The 18,538-nt window shown below is 45.5% G+C and overlaps 1 pseudogene; it reads right to left on the bottom strand.

Moving 5' to 3' along the window:
• Positions 1–13,653: 13,653 nt before the first annotated feature.
• On the bottom strand, positions 13,654–17,397 carry LOC122333613 (annotated as a pseudogene).
• Positions 17,398–18,538: the final 1,141 nt, after the last annotated feature.

The following is an 18,538-nucleotide window of genomic DNA, read 5'->3' as shown; positions in this document are numbered from 1 at the left end:
TATTATGAATCAGTTTCTGCGCGTCTCAGAGAAACACACACTACCTCACGCTGGGCCAGGTGTGCGTGTGTACTGATGTTTGTGGTTTATGAGGACACAAATGTGTATAATGACATGGGTACTACAATGTAAACACAGTTCAACAAACAAAGCAAGAGCTGGCAGGGACAGAAGGAATCCTGGAAACGGAGAGGAAAGGAAGCAGACGAAATGGATCTGGTTTGGAGATAAGATGCTCCCATAGCAACCGTCTCAGAGTTACGAGAAGTGTACACACACACACACACACCCCTGTGTTTAAGCGGTTCAGTCTGTAGTTTGTCCTTGTGTAGATGGTTCAGTGAATGTCTTCACACCAGCTTTAGTTGAGTGTTGATGCTGAGGATCAGTTCAGTGTTGTTGGGATATCAGGCTGGTGTTTTCTGGATGAACTACTGGCTGTAGTTGTATAGATTTCTGGTTGTGTGTTTTTAAAATCGTCTGGCAGACAGTATTGTTGGGTCGTTTTTCTGATCATCAAGTTTTGAAGCTTGATTATTGACTCTTAAATGGCATTCTAAAAAAATGTTAACGTTTTTTTAAGTAGAGAAACAAAAGATTATTGACTCTTGAATGTATAATTTAATAATAAACAAAACTTTTATTTAAATAAATTTAGATTATCTGCTCTTAAATTATTGATCTGAACAATGTAAATGAATAAAGCTGGATAAACAGATGACTTAATTAACGGTTATTGCACTTATTAATTTAATTAAGATAGATAATTTAATTAAACTTTAATGCCTCTTAAGTTCAATAAATAATTATTTTAAGTTTTGGGTGAACATGATGAGTTTAATCATTTAAAAACTTTCAATTACTTACAGTTGGAAAAACAGATTGACTTCAGTACATTTTTTGAGTTCAGTAAATAAAACCTTTACAATCATTTCAACAAAGTTGTATAAACATTTTTCATCTTTTAATTATTAAGTTTGATCATTAAAAGCATATCTATTAATTATTAGAACTTAATTATTCATAAGGTATGCCGTTTCACAGCAGGTTCTAGATTGTGAGCAGGAAATGATTCACAGGGCTATTCACAAGGCGTCTGTTAATGTTGTCAAAAAAGCCATAAGAGTAATGAAGAGGAATATTAATCAGTCATAAGAGCTCGTTAATGACATCAAATAACACGTGCAGAAGAACCTTTGTGCTGCTTTACTGCTTTATTCTTTGATGCAACTTTTTACACAATAGCAATTAAAGTCAGCGCTCAGCATGTAGAACATCTGGCAACATTAACACACACACACACACACACACACACACACACACACTGCTGAACGTTTCTACAGACCTGAAGGTGACAGTACGTATAGTCTAATACACTAGAGAACACATCTCAGCTTTACTTGATTCTCCATCAGTCATTTTCTAGAAGAACCTGATCATCAGGATCTTTTGAGGAGCTTTACTTTCACTGTTCCTCAAGCCATAAATACTGGGGATATAGTGTGATGACTTATACTTAGATTGTTTAATGTTAGCATCTGCTCTACTGTTATAAAGATCTGGGTGATTTACAAGCAGCAGAATATCGTGAGAAATATCAGCATCTGCGGCAGCAACATCAACATCAGTTTGTTTCAGTATTTGCTCGGAAAAGTGTTTCTACAATTACACTAAAAGAGCCTTTACTGAAAAACTCTCTCAACTATCAATCAGAGAGAAATGAATGATTTCTAGGGTATCACGTTGTGCACTTGGCCGGTTAGTATTACAAGCTCATTTATAGAAAATAGATTGGTGTAATTTGAATCTGAAACTGGGAGGGTGGTTGTCTTTTAGAAAACTGCTAGTTAAATATTGCATCTATTTTATTAGTTCATTTATAATTCCTAATGTTTGATACTTTCTTTGTCCAGTCAAACCAGCAATCCAGTCAGAGCAACCAATGTGTGTGTGTGTGTGTGTGTGTGTGTGTGTGTGTGTGTGTGTGTGTGTGTGTGTGTGTGTGATTGCACATGTTTGTGTTTTGGACTGAACAGGAAGAGGAAAGCGATGATAAACATCCATTACGGCTCTGGATTGGCTGTGACTCTGAAACACAGTCGCTCTGAGAATAATTACACCTGAACGACACACAGAAAGAGGAACATTTGTGAACCATTACAAGATCGTTTCCTCTGCTAATACAGGATGTGGCTGCAACAAATGTCCCATGATGCATTTGTAATATTAAACTGGTGTTTGTGTCAGACAGAGCACAGAAACTGCATCAGAACCAGGTTTGTGTTTCCTGGACTGGTTTTTGTGAGTTTCTGATGACTTTGGAAACGTTCCTCGGGAAAGTTCAGGACCTGGAAGAGCGAGTGAGTTCCTGATCAGGCCTCTACATGAGCTTTTACACGAGCCACCGGGAACTGAAGTGTGTGTGTGAGAGCGAACAGGAAGTGAGCGTTTGACACACTGTTTTATGGTTCAGAGACGGTTAATGTTTGCAGAGAGAGAGAGAGAGAGAGAGAGAGAGAGAGAGAGAGAGAGAGAGAGAGAGAGAGAGAGAGAGAGAGAGAGAGAGAGAGAGAGAGAGAGAGAGACAGAGAGAGAGAGAGAGACAGAGAGAGAGAGACAGAGAGAGAGAGAGACAGAGAGAGAGAGAGAGAGAGAGAGAGAGAGAGAGAGAGAGAGAGAGAGAGAGAGAGAGAGAGAGAGAGACAGAGAGAGAGAGAGAGAGAGAGAGAGAGAGAGAGAGAGAGAGAGAGAGAGAGAGAGAGAGAGAGAGAGAGACAGAGAGAGAGAGAGAGAGAGAGAGACAGAGAGAGAGAGAGAGAGAGAGAGAGAGAGAGAGAGAGAGAGAGAGAGAGAGAGAGACAGAGAGAGAGAGAGAGAGAGAGAGAGCTGTAATTGCACACTTCCTCTGAAGAGAGAGAGAAATTTTTGTACAGTTACCAATATATATGCACAAATCTATTACTTTATTGTATTGTGTTGTTTGTTTTATTTATATGTAAAACAAACTGAGAAAATAGCACTCTTTGTTCATTTTGTGATTGTTTAACGTAAACCTGAAAGTTAAAAAAACAACTTTTTTTTCTTTAAAGCAGAATAAGTTGTTTTTTGTGGTCCTTTTTAAAATACGAATGCTTTGCACAACTACTTGATGTGTTTTAGAAAAAATGTAAAAACTAAATGACCGATAAGCACAAAAACACCTGCTTGCTGTCTATATGAGGATTTTTAAAAAACTTATTCAGATTCGTTTTATTTTACTAACAGACGTTCTGCTGCAATATCAATGTCATCAAAAAGAGACATCTCACTGTAACTGATTCATCACACAGCAAGCGGCCAGGAACTGTCTTTATTTATTTATTTATATACTGTTCTCTTGTCCAGGCCTTGGTCATTTCGAGGCTGGACTACTGAAATGCTCTTCTGGCTGAACTTCAATCAAACCTTTTTCAAATCAAATTCAAATTTTATTTGTCACATACACATACATACATGGTACGACATGCAGTGAAATGTTCTTTACAACCGTCCAGCATCAAAATAGAAAACAAAATTTAAATGTATATATAAATATAAAATATAAAAAATATAAAAATATGTATAAAACTAAAAATTAAAAAAATAAAGTATAGAATATAAATATAAGTATAAGATATAAAGTGTAAAAAGTGTAAAGTGGCTGTGCAAATGTCCAGTGCAAAGTGACTAGTGCAATTGTCCAAATGTAAGTGGCGAGTATCTGAGGAAAGAGGGTGAACATGGGAATCCCGGTGATTAGTGCTGGGTGTTCTCTGGTTCAGACTCCGAATGGCCTCATGGAAGAAGCTCCTCCTCATTCTCTCTGTGTTTGCCTTCCAGGAACAGCAGCTTTCCCTGAACGCAGCAGAGAAAAGAGTCCATTGTTGGGATGGCTGAGGTCTTCCACGATCTTCATGGCCCTGGTACAGCACCGCTTGTTGTAGATGTGCTGCAGCACAGGGAGCTCAGCTGACCGCACCACCCTCTGAAGAGCTCGTCTGTCCTGCACGGTGCTGTTCCCGAACCAGGAGGTGATGTTTCCCGTCAGGACACTCTCGATGGTGCAGGTGTAAAAGTTCCTGAGCACCTGAGATGGGGAGTCTGAAGTCCCTGCCGCCTCAGATGGTATAGACGCTGCCGGGCCTTCTTCACCAGGGTGTTGATGTGACAGGACCAAGACAGGTCCTGCGTGATGTGAACACCCAGGTACCGGAAACTGTCCACTCTCTCCACTGGGGTCCCGTCGATCATGATGGGATGGTAAGAGCGCACCTGCTTCGTGCTGAAGTCCACTATTAACTCCTTTGTTTTGCTGACGTTCAGGAGAAGATTGTTCTCCTGACACCATCTCTCCAGGTTGTTGATCTCCTGAAGGTAGGCCATCTCATCGTTGTTGGAGATCAGGCCCACCACGACAGTGTCGTCAGCAAATTTAACGATGGTGGTGGAGTTTGTGGTGGCCACACAGTCATGTGTGTACAGCGAGTACAGCAGGGGCTCAGAACACAACCCTGAGGGGCTCCAGTGCTGAGAGTGAGGGAGGATGAGGTGTGTGTTCCCATCCGTGATGGCTTGTGGTCTGTCGGTCAGGAAGTTGGTGATCCAGTGACGCAGGGATGGGCTGAGTCCCAGGACCTCCAACTTCGAGGTGAGTGTGGAGGGAACTATGGTGTTGAACGCACGAACAGCATTTTCACATAGTTCCCTTTCCTAAAATCCAGGTGGCTTGTGGTTGTGTGGAGGAGGTGTGTGATGGCATCCTCCGTAGTCCGGTTTTGGCGGTAAGCAAACTGTAGTGGGTCGAGTGTGTCCGGTAGTGATGCGGTGATGAAGTCTCTGACGAGTCTCTCGAAGCACTTCATCACTACAGACGTCAGAGCTACAGGCGGTAATCATTAAGGCAAGATGGTTGAGGTTTCTTCGCACAGGAACAATGATGGACTCTTTGAAACACGAGAGGTCTATAGACTGTTTCAGGGAGAGATTAAATATCTCAGTGAACACCGGTGCTAGCTGGTCAGCACAGGCTCTCAGAACCCGACCTGTGATGCCGTCAGGTCCTGCTGCCTTCCTGGTGTTCACTCTCCTGAATGCCCTCCTTACGTCGTGCTCCGAAATGGTGAATGCGATTTCCTCTCCGGCTCTCTCGACATGCGTGCTGTTCATCATGCGCTAGCGCGCTAGTGTGATTAGCGTGATTAGCTGCAGCCTCGAAACGAGCATAGAAGTTATTTAGCCTCGTCTGCCAGAGAAGCATCCACGCTCTCCACTCTGGAGGTTGGCGTTTATATAGTCCGTGATGTTTCTCAGTCCCTGCCACAGGCTCCTAGAGTCACTGTGTTGAAACTGTAACTCTAGTTTCCTCCCGTAGCGCCTCTTTGCCTCCTTTACCGCTCTGCGCCCACGCTGTATGACGCAGCCTTGTATTCGGTCATATCCCGGTGACAATCCCGTGTTATAGGCTGCGGAGCGGGATCTCAGAGAGTCGCGGATAGTTTTGTCTACCCACGGCTTCTGGTTGGGAAACGCCCTGATGACGGTTTTCTTTACCGTGTCATCCGCTAATTTCCCGATGAATCCCACCACCACTTCCGTGAACACGTTGACGTCCTCGAGCTACACCTGAACATGGCCCAGTCTGCGCTATCCAAAGCGTCCTGCAGAGCGGCCACCGAATGGTCAGACCAGCGTGACACCTCCCTCTGTACCGGGGCTTCCTGTTTCAGCCTCTGTTTGTAAACAGGTACGAGGAAAATGGCGGCATGGTCCGATTTACCAAACGGTGGGCATGATTTTGCCTTGTAGCTCTCTGAAGGGTGTGTAGCAGTGATCCAGTGTCCTTTCGCCCCTGGTGGGGCAGGTGATGTGCTGGTGAAAGTTCGGCAGTGCGCGCTTGAGGTTTGCACTGTTAAAATCCCCCAGCACAATGAGTGCGGCGTCCCGGTGCTGTGACTGGTGTGTTGTGAGGTGGTCGTGTAAGTCCCATATTGCAGTGTCCGTGTCCGCTTGAGGTGGAATGTAAACGGCGCTGACTATGACCGAGCTGAATTCCCGTGGAAGATAGAAAGGGCGACATTTGATGGTCAGAAGTTCCAGGTTTGGTGTGCAGGAGCGTGAGAGAGGAACAACGCTCGCGCTGTCGCACCAGCGGTTGTTCACCATCAGACACACTCCACCTCCCCGTGTCTTCCCCGACTCCATTGTTCTGTCCATGCGGTAAACAGAGAAAAACTCGGCCGGTTGTATGGCGTGGTCCGGTACCGCTGGGTTCAGCCATGTCTCGGTGAAGCAGAGGAGGTTGCAGTCCCGAATGTCTCTCTGGAACTTGATCCTGCCCTGAGGTCATCGAGCTTGTTTTCCAGAGACTGGACGTTGGCTAACAGGACACTAGGTAGGGGAGCGCGTGTGGCGTGCCTCAACCTGTTCCTGATGCCGGCTCGTTTCCCTCGTGGACGGCGGTGTGGGTCGCGTCCTTTGTCTTCGTCAGGATCTCGCTCGCCAACATGGGTCCGGTTTAAAACGGCGAAAGTTGGGTGCATTGTACACCAATCGATATAAAAGTGGCTCGGTCAGTATGTAGTAATAGCCATCTTATATAAAGAAAACCGCAGACTATCCAAAACACTAACAATTAAAAGAAAATAAAAAGTTTTGCAGGAGCGGCCGTGACGGCAGTCGAACTCAACGGCGCCATCTTGATTACGCCTAAAATGATTGAGAGTTCACTCTCCTGAATGCCACCTCTACAAATGATTGAGAGTGCAGCGTCTCGACTGATCTTCAACGAGCCCAAAAGAGTCCATGTTACACCTCTCTTTATCTCCTTGCACTGGCTCCCGAGCTGCAGCTCGCATCTAATTCAAGACAAAAGTTCAGTTCACTATTACAAATTTAAGTTATTTATTATGATAAAATCGAATCTTTTGGTGTGATCAAGGGGCGACATGGGGTCTGTGATGGTTGGCAACACCAAAGCACCAACCACCCATGCATAGCTTTGGGGAATTTAATTTGACACACAATTGCTTAAATAAAAATTATTGCATTACAATGAAGTAAACATCTATACTGTTTAAAATGAATAAATAAATAACATTACAATATCCATCATGGCACCAAGTCAATACACAATGTAAAAAACCTTTCAACTTGTATCACCAAACTGGTTTTTATTATACAGACTACTTAAATACTCTTCAACACCCCAGCAACTGCATAACAAGGGCCTAGCGACCACCCGACATATCCTAGCCACTAACAAGCAACACTTTGGCAAACATCTAGATCCTAAGACAGACCAGCATAAAATTGTTTACCAACCATCTAGTTATCCCAATTTTTCTTAAATGCTTCACGCAGTTCAAATACACAGTACTTTCCTGTCCAGGGAGGCGAACACTTGTGAGATCAATAATTCTGTAACAAAAAAATGTATGGATTATTTAACAGCCCAATGACTACTACTGTAAACAACTTAAATTATAGATACAGATGTAATAGATCGAACTCTGCTAGTAGTGTCTGATTGGCATACCGTTAGATAACAACAATGAGATAAGATATATGTATCGTGCCACCCCTAGTAGTTAATTAATAATCACAGCAGATTCGCCTCTTTGAGTCAAAATATGTCATTTATGGAATTGTTTAGATTGCTTTCAATCTCTCAGGCAGTACATTAGTGTTTACCCGTTGATCAGTCTTCAAGGTGAACACAACCCATCTCAAAGCTGGGCTGTTTTGACTGCACACTAATCTCACAACCTCACGTAAACATGTAAATGGTGTGGAAGTTACTGTATGTCCAGACACGGCCAGACAGTGTCACAAGCTGTTTTATTCATGGTATATTACAGTAAACGACTGGACATAAGTATTTGACGTCTTCCATTCATTATTTGTAGTGTGCCAGCCACCCAGTAATTACAATAATTTTGTGCTTTGTTGCTTTTAATATTAAAAGACTAATGTTAATAATAATATAGTAATTAATAAAAATAATAATATTAGTAATTCGTAATATTAATAACAAAAGAGTCTGAGACGTGTGGATCCATCTGCATATTTTTTATTAGATGACATGGTCGTGGTTTTCAGATCAGTCCTGGAGCAGCCCAGTGCTGTCTCACTGCGTGCTGTCACAAACATACCCACCAGATCACCGTCTCCCACGCCAATCACCCGCTTATCATCTCCGGAATTCTAGCCACCTGTTCACCACACCTGTTATCAATTAACTCACCTCCATATATACTCCGAAACCCAGTCTTTCCTCGGCTGGGATTGAAGTTACGTTCTCGTGCTTCTGTCCGTTCTCTCCGAACTCGTTCTGCCTGTGTTTACCCCTGCTGATACGGACTACCCGCATTTGAGTATTTGTTTTGTTTCTTTTGTTTTGAGCTGATGTATGCTCGGCGCCACGCCATTCTTAAGTTTCATTAAAGACGTTGCCAGTATTCGCCTGCCTGCCTGCCTCCTCTCTCCTCAGACCGTGACAGAATCCCAGCCCCAATATAAGACGAGATGGAAGAAGACGCCAACACGGAACCCGCCAGCTTGCCAAATCCACTACACGAGATCGCCACAGCTATCCACGCTGCTTTGTCCCTCACCCACTCCAGCGCCCGACATGTCCCTCGCCGACCGACCGTCACCGTATTCGTGAGAGGGAAACGTGCAAACGGATTCGCGTGCTCCAATGTTCCCTATATCTGGAGTCACAGGCTCACCAATTCCTCTCTGAAGCTGCCAAAGTAACCTTTATCATCTCGCTGTTACAAGGACGAGCGCTGCAGTGGGCGGAAGCCCTCCATTCAGCCCGAACCCTGTCGTAAATTCGACTACAAACTTCCTGGCTCATTTGAAGGAGGTATTTGGACCCATTACCTCCCTACTATCTGTCCATGATGAACTGTTTAACCTCCGACAGACAGACGCAGGGATTCACGAGTACGCCATTCGCTTCCGAACTCTGGCGGTGGCTGGAATGAGCCGGGCGCTGCTCTCCGTGTTCCGCCGGGATTACAACCGGCGCTTTCGCCAACAAATGGCGATTTTTGAGGATACCGTTGGACTAGAAGCGTTTATTAACAAATCGATCCATATTTCCCAAAATCTTAATGCCTGTGTGGATTCCGTCAGCCACCAGCGCCACCTACCTCACCGTCTCCAATTCCAACCGACGAGCCCATGATTACGGACACCTACCATCTCACTCCCACCGAACGCACCCACGACTTGCTGCCAACCTATGTCTCTACTGTGGACACCAATCACCGCCTCAACACCTGTCCTGTCCGCCCCGCCCCAGCCGGTGAGTACGTGATTCGCTTCACTCCTCAAGTTACCAATCTACCCCACATATCTGGTACGCTGATCCATGCCAACCACCTCTTCCCAGTATATATCCTCGTGGACTCCGTGCCGCCGAAACTTCATCTCTCGAGGACCCTCCACAAACACCAGATTCCCTCTCACCCAAATGACACTACCTACAGCATCAGCACCATCCAGGAACCCCGCTGGGCCGGGCCGCGTCCACCGCACCACACCACCTCTCACCCCTGCAGATCGGTCAGCTTCATCTGGAGGAACTCCAGCTCCTCGTCCTAGAAGACGCCATGGTGGATGTCGTGCTCGAGACCCTGGTTGGAGCAACACCAGCCTGACATCCTCTGGAGAACCGGTGAAATCCAGAAATGGAGTGTTTCTGTTTCCAAAACTGCTTGAAGAATCTACCCCTGCCTGTTTATAATTATCCTTCCATACCAATAGGATCCACTTCAGTGGAAAGTCCGAGCCCGAGCACGACACGCCAATTCCCGAACCGCACCAGGATTTCCAGGATGTGTTCAGCAAGTCGGCGTGCTACTCACCTTCCTCCACACCGGCCATGGATTGCGCCATTGACCTACTGCCAGGTGCCAAACTTCCCAAAGGTCATGTCTACCCCTTTATCGGTCCCGGAGAGGGCTGCGATGGAGGAGTACGTGGAGGAGGCCCTCCAACAAGGTTTCATTCGCCTCTACCTCGCCAGCTGCATCCAGCTTCTTCTTCGTGGCCAAGAAAGACGGTGGTCTCCGACCTTGCATCGACTAATGAGCCCTCAACTCCCAAACCGTCAAATTTGCCTATCCACTTCCTCTCATTCCTGTCGCTTTGGAGAACCTTCATGGAGCCACCGTCTTCACAAAACTCGACCTCCGAAGCGCCTACAATCTTATTCGTATCCGCAGGGGTGACGAATGGAAAACAGCATTCATCACTCCCACCGGACACTACGAATATCTTGTCATGCCGTATGGCCTCGCCAACAGTCCCTCCGTGTTCCAGGATTTCATGAATGAGATCTTCCGAGACATGCTAAACCGATTCCTCATCATCTATATTGACGACATTCTCATCTACTCCCCGGATCTTCCCACTCATCGCCTACACGCACGTCAAGTCCTAACCCGCCTGCGATACCACCACCTCTACCTCAAACTGGAGAAATGCAGCTTCCACCAATCCTCCGTTCACTTCCTGGGCTATATCGTCACCCCTGCGGGCCTCCAGATGGATAACCAGAAGACCCGGGCAGTGCAGGAGTGGCCGAAACCCAACTCAATAAAGGAAGTACAACGTTTTCTCGGATTTGCTAACTTCTATCGTCGATTCATTCCCGCCTATAGTAACCTGTCTGCTCCCTTAACCTCTCTCACCCGTTCCTCTAACAGACCTTTCACCTGGACCCCTGAGGCACAACAAGCGTTCCAAACCCTGAAGGCCGCTTTCTGCACTGCTCCCATCCTCCATCATCCAGACCCCAACAAGCGCTTCGTGGTCGAGGTGGATGCGGCTACCCTGGGAGTCGGTGGCGTCCTCTCCCAGTGGCATGGCGAACCTCCCGTGCATCCGTCCATGTGCGTATTTCTCCCGCAAACTGTCCCCGGCGGAGCAGAACTACGACGTAGGCAACCGGGAACTCCTCGCCATCAAGCTCGCACTGGAGGAGTGGCGGCACTGGCTGGAAGGATCCCAGTTCCCTTTTGAAGTTATCACAGATCACAAAAACCTCCAATACCTCAGAAACGCTCAACGCCGGAACCCCCGACAAGCCCGTTGGTCCTTATTCTTCACACGCTTTAATTTCACCATCTCCTACAGACCTGGCTCCAAGAACGGCAAAGCCGACGCACTCTCCCGTATTCATCAACCTGATCAGGTACCCGACTCACCCGAACCTATTCTTCCTCCTCATATCTTTGTCGCTCCTATAGTGTGGGAACTGGAGGACCAGATCCGTGCCGCCAGCCGCGAGGAACCCGCTCCGCCGGGAGGTCCGGAGGGCCGCCAATACGCACCCATCTCGCCTGCGCCTCGCCCTCCTGGACTCCGTACACACCTCTCCGGGAACCGGGCATCCTGGCAGGTACCGAACCCTCTCCATTCTCTCCCAGAGGTTCTGGTGGCCGCGGATGACGCAGGACGTTGCTAGGTATGTCCGCTCCTGCCCAGTTTGTGCTGTAACCTCCACACCTCGTTGGCTCCCGGCAGGCAAACTCCAACCTCTCCCCATACCCGAGCGGCCTTGGTCCCACATTGGAATTGGACCGCCACGATCTACCTCCCTTTGACGGCCACACAGCTGTATTAATAATAGTAGACCGGTTCTCTAAAATGTGTAAATTTGTCCTTTACCCGGTATTCCCACAGCCCTGGACACCGCTCTGGCTCTCTTCGACAACGCTCTTCCGTAACTTCGGACTACCCAAGACATGGTGTCGGACCGAGGCCCGCAATTCACATCACGGGTATGGCGAGAGTTCTTCCGCTCACTGGGGTGACAGTCAGCCTCACCTCCGGATACCATCCCCAGGCTAATGGCCAGACGGAACGTAAGGTCCAGGAGCTTGCCCGATACCTACGCGCTTACTGCCACCAGAACCAGAATAGCTGGAACCAGTACCTGCCCTGGGCCGAGTATGCCCAGAACTCACTCCGCCAGACCACCACCGGGCTCACCCCATTCCAATGCGTGCTGGGCTACCAACCTCCTCTGTTCCCCTGGTCGGGTGAGCCCTCTTCGGTTCCGGCGGTGGACTACTGGTTCCGGGAGAGCGAGAGGGTGTGGGACTCAGCCCATGTCCAACTTCAACAGGCAGTGCGACGCCATCAACACCAGGCGGATGTCCGTCGGTCACCTAACCCCATCTACCAGCCGGGAGAATTGGTTTGGCTCTCCACCCGAGACATCCGCCTTCGCCTGCCCTGTAAAAAGCTGAGTCCCCGGTACATCGGTCCTTTTCCCGTGGTCCGGCAGATCACCCCTGTCACCTACCGGCTCCAACTACCACGTCAATATCGCATCTCACCCTCCTTCCACGCTTTCACTCCTGAAAAATTCACTAATCCTGTTCTTCCTCCCTCCACAGACGCGAACTACCCCCACCTCCCGGGATCGAACCCACCGAGAACGCTCTACCGGGTCCAGGAAATCCTTGGCTCCTCGGCGACGGGCAACCGCCTCAGTACCTAGTGGACTGGGAGGGTTTCCTGCCCGGAGGAGCGGTCGTGGGTAAACCGCGATGACATCTTGGACCCGACACTCTCCAAGACTTCCACCAGGCCCATCCGAAGACCCAGCTCCACGTCCCCGTGGCACGTCCCCTCGCCGCCGTCAGCGGGCGCCAGGAGGCACCGTAGGGGGTAGTGTCACAAACACACCCACCAGATCACCGCTCTCCCCACGCCAATCACCCGCTCATCATCTCCGAATTCTAGCCACCTGTTCACCACACCTGTTATCAATTAACTCACCTCCATATATACTCCGAAACCCAGTCTTTCCTCGGCTGGGATTGAAGTTACGTTCGTGCTTCTGTCCGCTCTCCTAACTCGTTCTGCCTGTGTTTACCCCTGCTGATACGGACTACCCGCATTTGAGTATTTGTTTTGTTTCTTCTTGTTTTGAGCTGATGTATGCTCGGCGTCACGCCATTCTTAAGTTTCATTAAAGACGTTGTCAGTATTCGCCTGCCTGCCTGCCTCCTCTCTCCTCAGACCGTGACACGTGCCCAGTTTGAACCACGCCACATTCAGCAGCGGCAGGTTTTAAAGAAATCACTGCAAGTGATTTTAGAAAAGTATGGGATTAATTAGATCTTTTTTTTATTGATTGAGAGAGCGTTTATAGTTTATAGCAAGATATGAAGGAAAAATATAGTGAAGGAAAAATCAATAGGCATGAAAAAACAGTATAGTCTAATTTACAGTTAAAAGAATGTGTGTTGTAATGCTGGCAGTATCCTGGTTCATACTGAATACAGGTGTTTATTTTTCTTATGATATGAATTTTTAAAATACTGCAATTTGTATGTCTTTTAAACAACATTCGAGCACAAAGCATGCCGCTTGAGAGAGGCCTCTTCACTGAACTGTGGTTGGGAAACAGCTGTATGTATTACTAATCATGAAAGGTTTGAAACTGAGGCTCTAAAGATACTAGAACTTGAACTCCGCCACAAATATCCCCACCTATTACCTTAAGCTTGACAGACACTCAAGCACTATATTTATCAACTTTCAGGCCCTTTTACTGGCTTTTTCCTAAAATACGTGCTGACAAAAGTTTTTGGAATAAACCTTAGTAATGTTTGAGTTGTCGTGATGCCTCCTTACTGACTCTTACTCTCTTATTATAGACACATGAGCATAGTTTGTCTGTTAATATTATGTACTTTTCTGTTTGTTACTCAGATGCAGACAAATCACTGCTAAATATGACTTAAATGCCACTTAAATATTGTTTGTATTTGGCTATAAAACTGACAGACTTTGGAATATCTCCCAGTGTTCCCAATCTGGGCCATTTGCATGTGCCAAATTATATAATATAGGCTTACTCTCATAATAACTTTAATCTTTATTCCCAAAACATTTAAACTTTATTTTCAAAACATTTTGACTTTTTGAAATATTCTAACTTTATTCTTAGATTATTATTATTATTATTATTATTATTATTATTGTGGCACTATATCAGAACTGCAAGTGTATGTCTGGAGCCAGACCTTTCTTGAGATTGTCCTCAATATAAGCTGTTTTTAGAGTAACAAGGAAGTTTTGAGCTCTGGAAACTTACACACTGTTTTTATAGTATAATGACCTCTAATATGTTAAAACATCAAACATCAGCAACAGGATTCGGGCAAACGAAAATACCTGATGTCTGGTACCATTTCTTATATACAGAAGCTGAAAAAAGCAAACATATCATTCTTATGACCTCTAAGCGTCGACATCGGCTAAACATATTGGTCTATCTCTAATAGGTACAATCTCCCATCAGTCTATTCTGATTCATCAACACAGTTTGACTGATGATCCAGTACAAACATAAATCCCAGGATAGGCGTCTGAGTGAATGTGGTCTGGACTGTGTGGATGAGGTTCATTGTGTCAGAGACGCTGTAGAAGGACAGAGTTCCTGCTCCGTGATCCACAAACACTCCTACTCTACTGCTGATGGGCTTCACAGAGAGATCCGTCTGTATGTTATTATGCCAGAATGAGAATCTGGAGGGACAGCAGTACAAAACTCCAGGACTGATCATTATTCCCAAACCTGCACTCATCACGCCGTCCCTTCCTGCCGATGCTTTTATATGACACTGATATATCAGCACTACTCCCACTCCACTCAATCTCCCAGTAACAGCGTCCACACACACTCTCTCTACACAACACCTGAGAATACTTATCAAATCTGTCTGGATGATCAGGATACGGCTGATATGTGTAAGTGTTAGTAATCACTCTGTTGTTCTCAGACAGAAGGAGGTGTTTATTCACTGTGTTCAGATCCAGAGTGAGCTGATGGGAATCTGATGGAGATAAAACACATCAGATCAGGAATTATGAATCTGTTTGATCTTTTCATGAACTCTTGATGTTCAGTGTATGATCAGTGCTTCAGTACAGATGATCTGCGCTGATCATCATTTACGTAAATTATAAAACAATTATAAAAAGAACATGAGCACACTCTGAGTTTTCTGCTTGTTTTCTTTGTAACTTACATCGTAGGAAGTCATTCCTGGTCCAGAGAACAATGCTGCTGAATGTCACTGTAGAAATCAACAGAAATGATTAGAGTTATTCTCATGATCCTGCATCATTCCTAAGACATTTCTAACATGATGTTCTTCATGATATGATTATATCATGCATCCCTCATTATACATCCCTGTCATTGTACTCTTCTACCTTATACTGTACAGTGCTTTGATGCAACCTGTGTTGTTAAAAGCGCTATATAAATAAAAATGATTGATTGATTGATTGATTGATTGATTGATTGATTAATTGATATGAGATGATGATGGACTGGTTTCTGAGAGCAGATGAATCTCCAGGACTTTACCTCTGTCTGAGATCTTCTTCAGCTCCTTTTTGCAGAAATCCTCCAGTTTATTTCTCAGCTGATGAATAGATTCTCTCAGATCATCAGAAGAGAAGAGACACCTGAAGAGATTGACATTTTCGTCTGTAGATTCAGGAGGAGCAGAGAGAGACTGGAAACTCTATAGAAAACAGAAATTAAAACTTATCAGCTCTACGCTCAAACAATAATCTGCTCCAACATCAGAACTTCTCTTATTGACTCGACTGATCTTTAGTAACTCACCTCAATCCAGCACTCTCACAGCATCAGCTTTATTCTTCTCATATTTTTATATCACATTGAAACTAAAGATTCTAGTATTTGCCACTTTAACTTTATTAACTTTTTTTTTTTTAAAAAAGACTATTATTTGGTTCTCACTTAAATAGGTATTATCAAATTTGGTGGATAGTAAGCATATTTGGCATGCTTCAGAAGGAAGAGCTCTGTGCTCAGAATTTAACCCAACCCAAAGAACCCAAGATGAAGTGAGGAGATGGGTTGGAGGAGGAATACCACAAAGAGGCTGAATCAGGCTCAAGTCTGATCTGTTCTTCTAGATGTGTGTTACCTGCAGGAACTGGATGTGATCCTGTGTGTGTGAAAGCTGCTCCAGCTCAGCGTCTCTTCTCCTCAGATCATTGATCTCCTGCTCCAGTCGCTCCAGTCGTCCTTCAGCTCGACTCACTGCTTGCTTTTCCTGATCTCTGATCAGCTCTATCAGCTCAGGACGGCTTCTCTCAATGGAGCAGATGATCTCAGTAAAGATCTTCTCACTGTCCTCCACTGCTGTCTGTGCAGAGCGCTGTTAAACACACAGTGATTCAGTGAGTCTGAACCGAGACTGAGACAAACTTCTCTTCTTCTCCAGACTCACCTTATGAGACTCCACAGCCTCTCTCAGCCGCTGGAGATCTTTCTCTCTCTGCTGGATTCTCTGCTGGAGCGTCTTCTGAGTCTCCTTCAGTTGATTCTGTGGGACAAACTCAGTGTATTTACATTGTAAATCTCACAGAAAGCTACTGGCACTAAATCATGATGAGAACAGATGTATTCAGAGGAGCTGATGATAACGGCTGTAGGGTCGAGCTTTAGAAGTGATGGTTGGTTAAATTCACCACACTTGAAAAAACAGAAGGATTAAGGCCTGTTCATACTGCAAGTGTAAGTATTATAAAAGTGAAACTGACACATAGAGCTTCACACTCTTTCTTGTGTTTTGTGTAATTACGCTGCAGTCCTACAATGAATATTAACATGTCGACAGTTAGATCATTACACATCTCTAGTGTTAAATACCTGTTTCTCTGTCCTCTGGTCTGCTGCTGATACAATATCATGGTTTTTATGTTCAATAATCGTACACATCATACATATACACTTCTGATCAGTGCGACAGAAAACCTCAAGGATCTTCTCATGTTTCTGGCAGATCATCTCCTGCAGTCGTCCAGTGGCCTCGGTCAGATTGTGTTTCTTTCCTTTAAAGAAACTCTCATGTTGTTGAAGGTGATTCTGACAGTAAGAGTTCAGACACACCAGACAGGACTTGACGGCTCTGTATTTTCTTCCAGTACAGACGTCACACTGAACATCTCCAGCTCGCGTCACAGTCATCAGAGAGTTTGGTCTTCTTCAGTTTCTCCACCACTTCAGCCAAGATGGTATTTCTAGCTAAAGCTGGTCTTGGACTGAAGGTCTGTCTGCACTGAGGACAGCTGTAGACTCTTTTCTGATCCTCTTGATCCCAGCAGTCTGTAATACAGCTCTTACAGTAACTGTGTCCACAGGAAGTAGTCACTGGATCCTTCAGGAGATCTAAACACACTGGACACAAGAACTCGTTCTTATTCACTGAAATTCTGTCTTCTTCCATGTTGCTGAATTAATACAGAGACACGAACAATGGCTTAACAACAACTGAGTTTCTCTTTCCCTGAACTCACGTGATTCCTATTTCCTGGTTCTGTGTTTATGTGACGTGAGTAAAACAGGTTTGTCTGTGAGTCTATAAATCAGGCTCCACATTCCTGCTCCTGTAAACTCACGCTAACACACATATTGGGTTTGCATATTCATGTATTCATTCCATAGGAGTAAATGTTTTCATATTGGTATCTTCTATTTCAATGCCCTCACCCTACACTTATATACCCCTCACAAAACAGCATTTTTAGATTTTCAAAAAAAAAAAAAGCTGTGTAAATTTTTAAGCCATTTGGGCTTGATAAAAGTTATTAGAAGAACCATGGTTGCCTTTTAGTATGGTTGACAGAATCATAATTTGGGGTTTCCTCTAAATACTGAAGCCTAATTTGTTATTGTTCATTTAACTGCTTGATCAAATGGTAATTCAGCCCAACTGCCTATAAGGCACTGCTGAGTGCCATTACATCAGAATCGTTTGACTGATGAGTAACAGATTTGACTCAAATGCAACTTTATAGCATGAACATAATACTTTGTTGTCATTTGTAGCATAATGCTTTTACTGCTCAGGAAAGCAAGGTTGGAAGTTTGGAAAGGATGGTTCCTCTTCAGGAACTCGAGCTGCGTCTGGCGCTTTGGGAGCATAACCGGCGTGCGCCGTTCTGAACCACGTGTAAAATCTGTCCAATGGAGGAAGCGGCGTCATGGGCGAGATGGCGTCGCCGACCAGGAAGTATAAAGTCACGCTCTGCGATGCGGCACCAGCTTTCTGCGTTCAGTAGCGCTACGTGTATATTGTTTGTCTATTTGCTGTCTGTATTGTCTAGCTTAAATATTATATGGCTGATAATCAGGAGTTGAAAAAGAAAATCTAAGACAGAAACACGCTGGTGTTCCGTCATGTTTTAAGCGGTGTGCTGATCCCTGCCCTCGTTATATCACGGGTGGGGACACACACAGCTGTGCGTGGCGTGCCTGGGAGCGGAGCACGCGGCGTCAGCCCTCGAGGGGACTGATTGTCCGCATTGTTTGCAGCTACCGCTGCGAACACTCCCGCTCCCGGAGGCTCTCTTTCACAAGGAGCCTTCACCCAGCGTCCCCAGGGTGCGGGACCGCTTCCGCGAGGCGGGCGGCGAGCGCATGCGTCTGGGGATGCGCTTCGAT

This window comes from Puntigrus tetrazona, unplaced genomic scaffold, assembly GCF_018831695.1.
Source record: "Puntigrus tetrazona isolate hp1 unplaced genomic scaffold, ASM1883169v1 S000000300, whole genome shotgun sequence".
Lineage (NCBI taxonomy): Eukaryota > Metazoa > Chordata > Actinopteri > Cypriniformes > Cyprinidae > Puntigrus > Puntigrus tetrazona.
The sequence above is the reverse complement of the archived record's forward strand: the minus strand, read 5'-3'. Positions and strand labels throughout refer to the sequence as shown.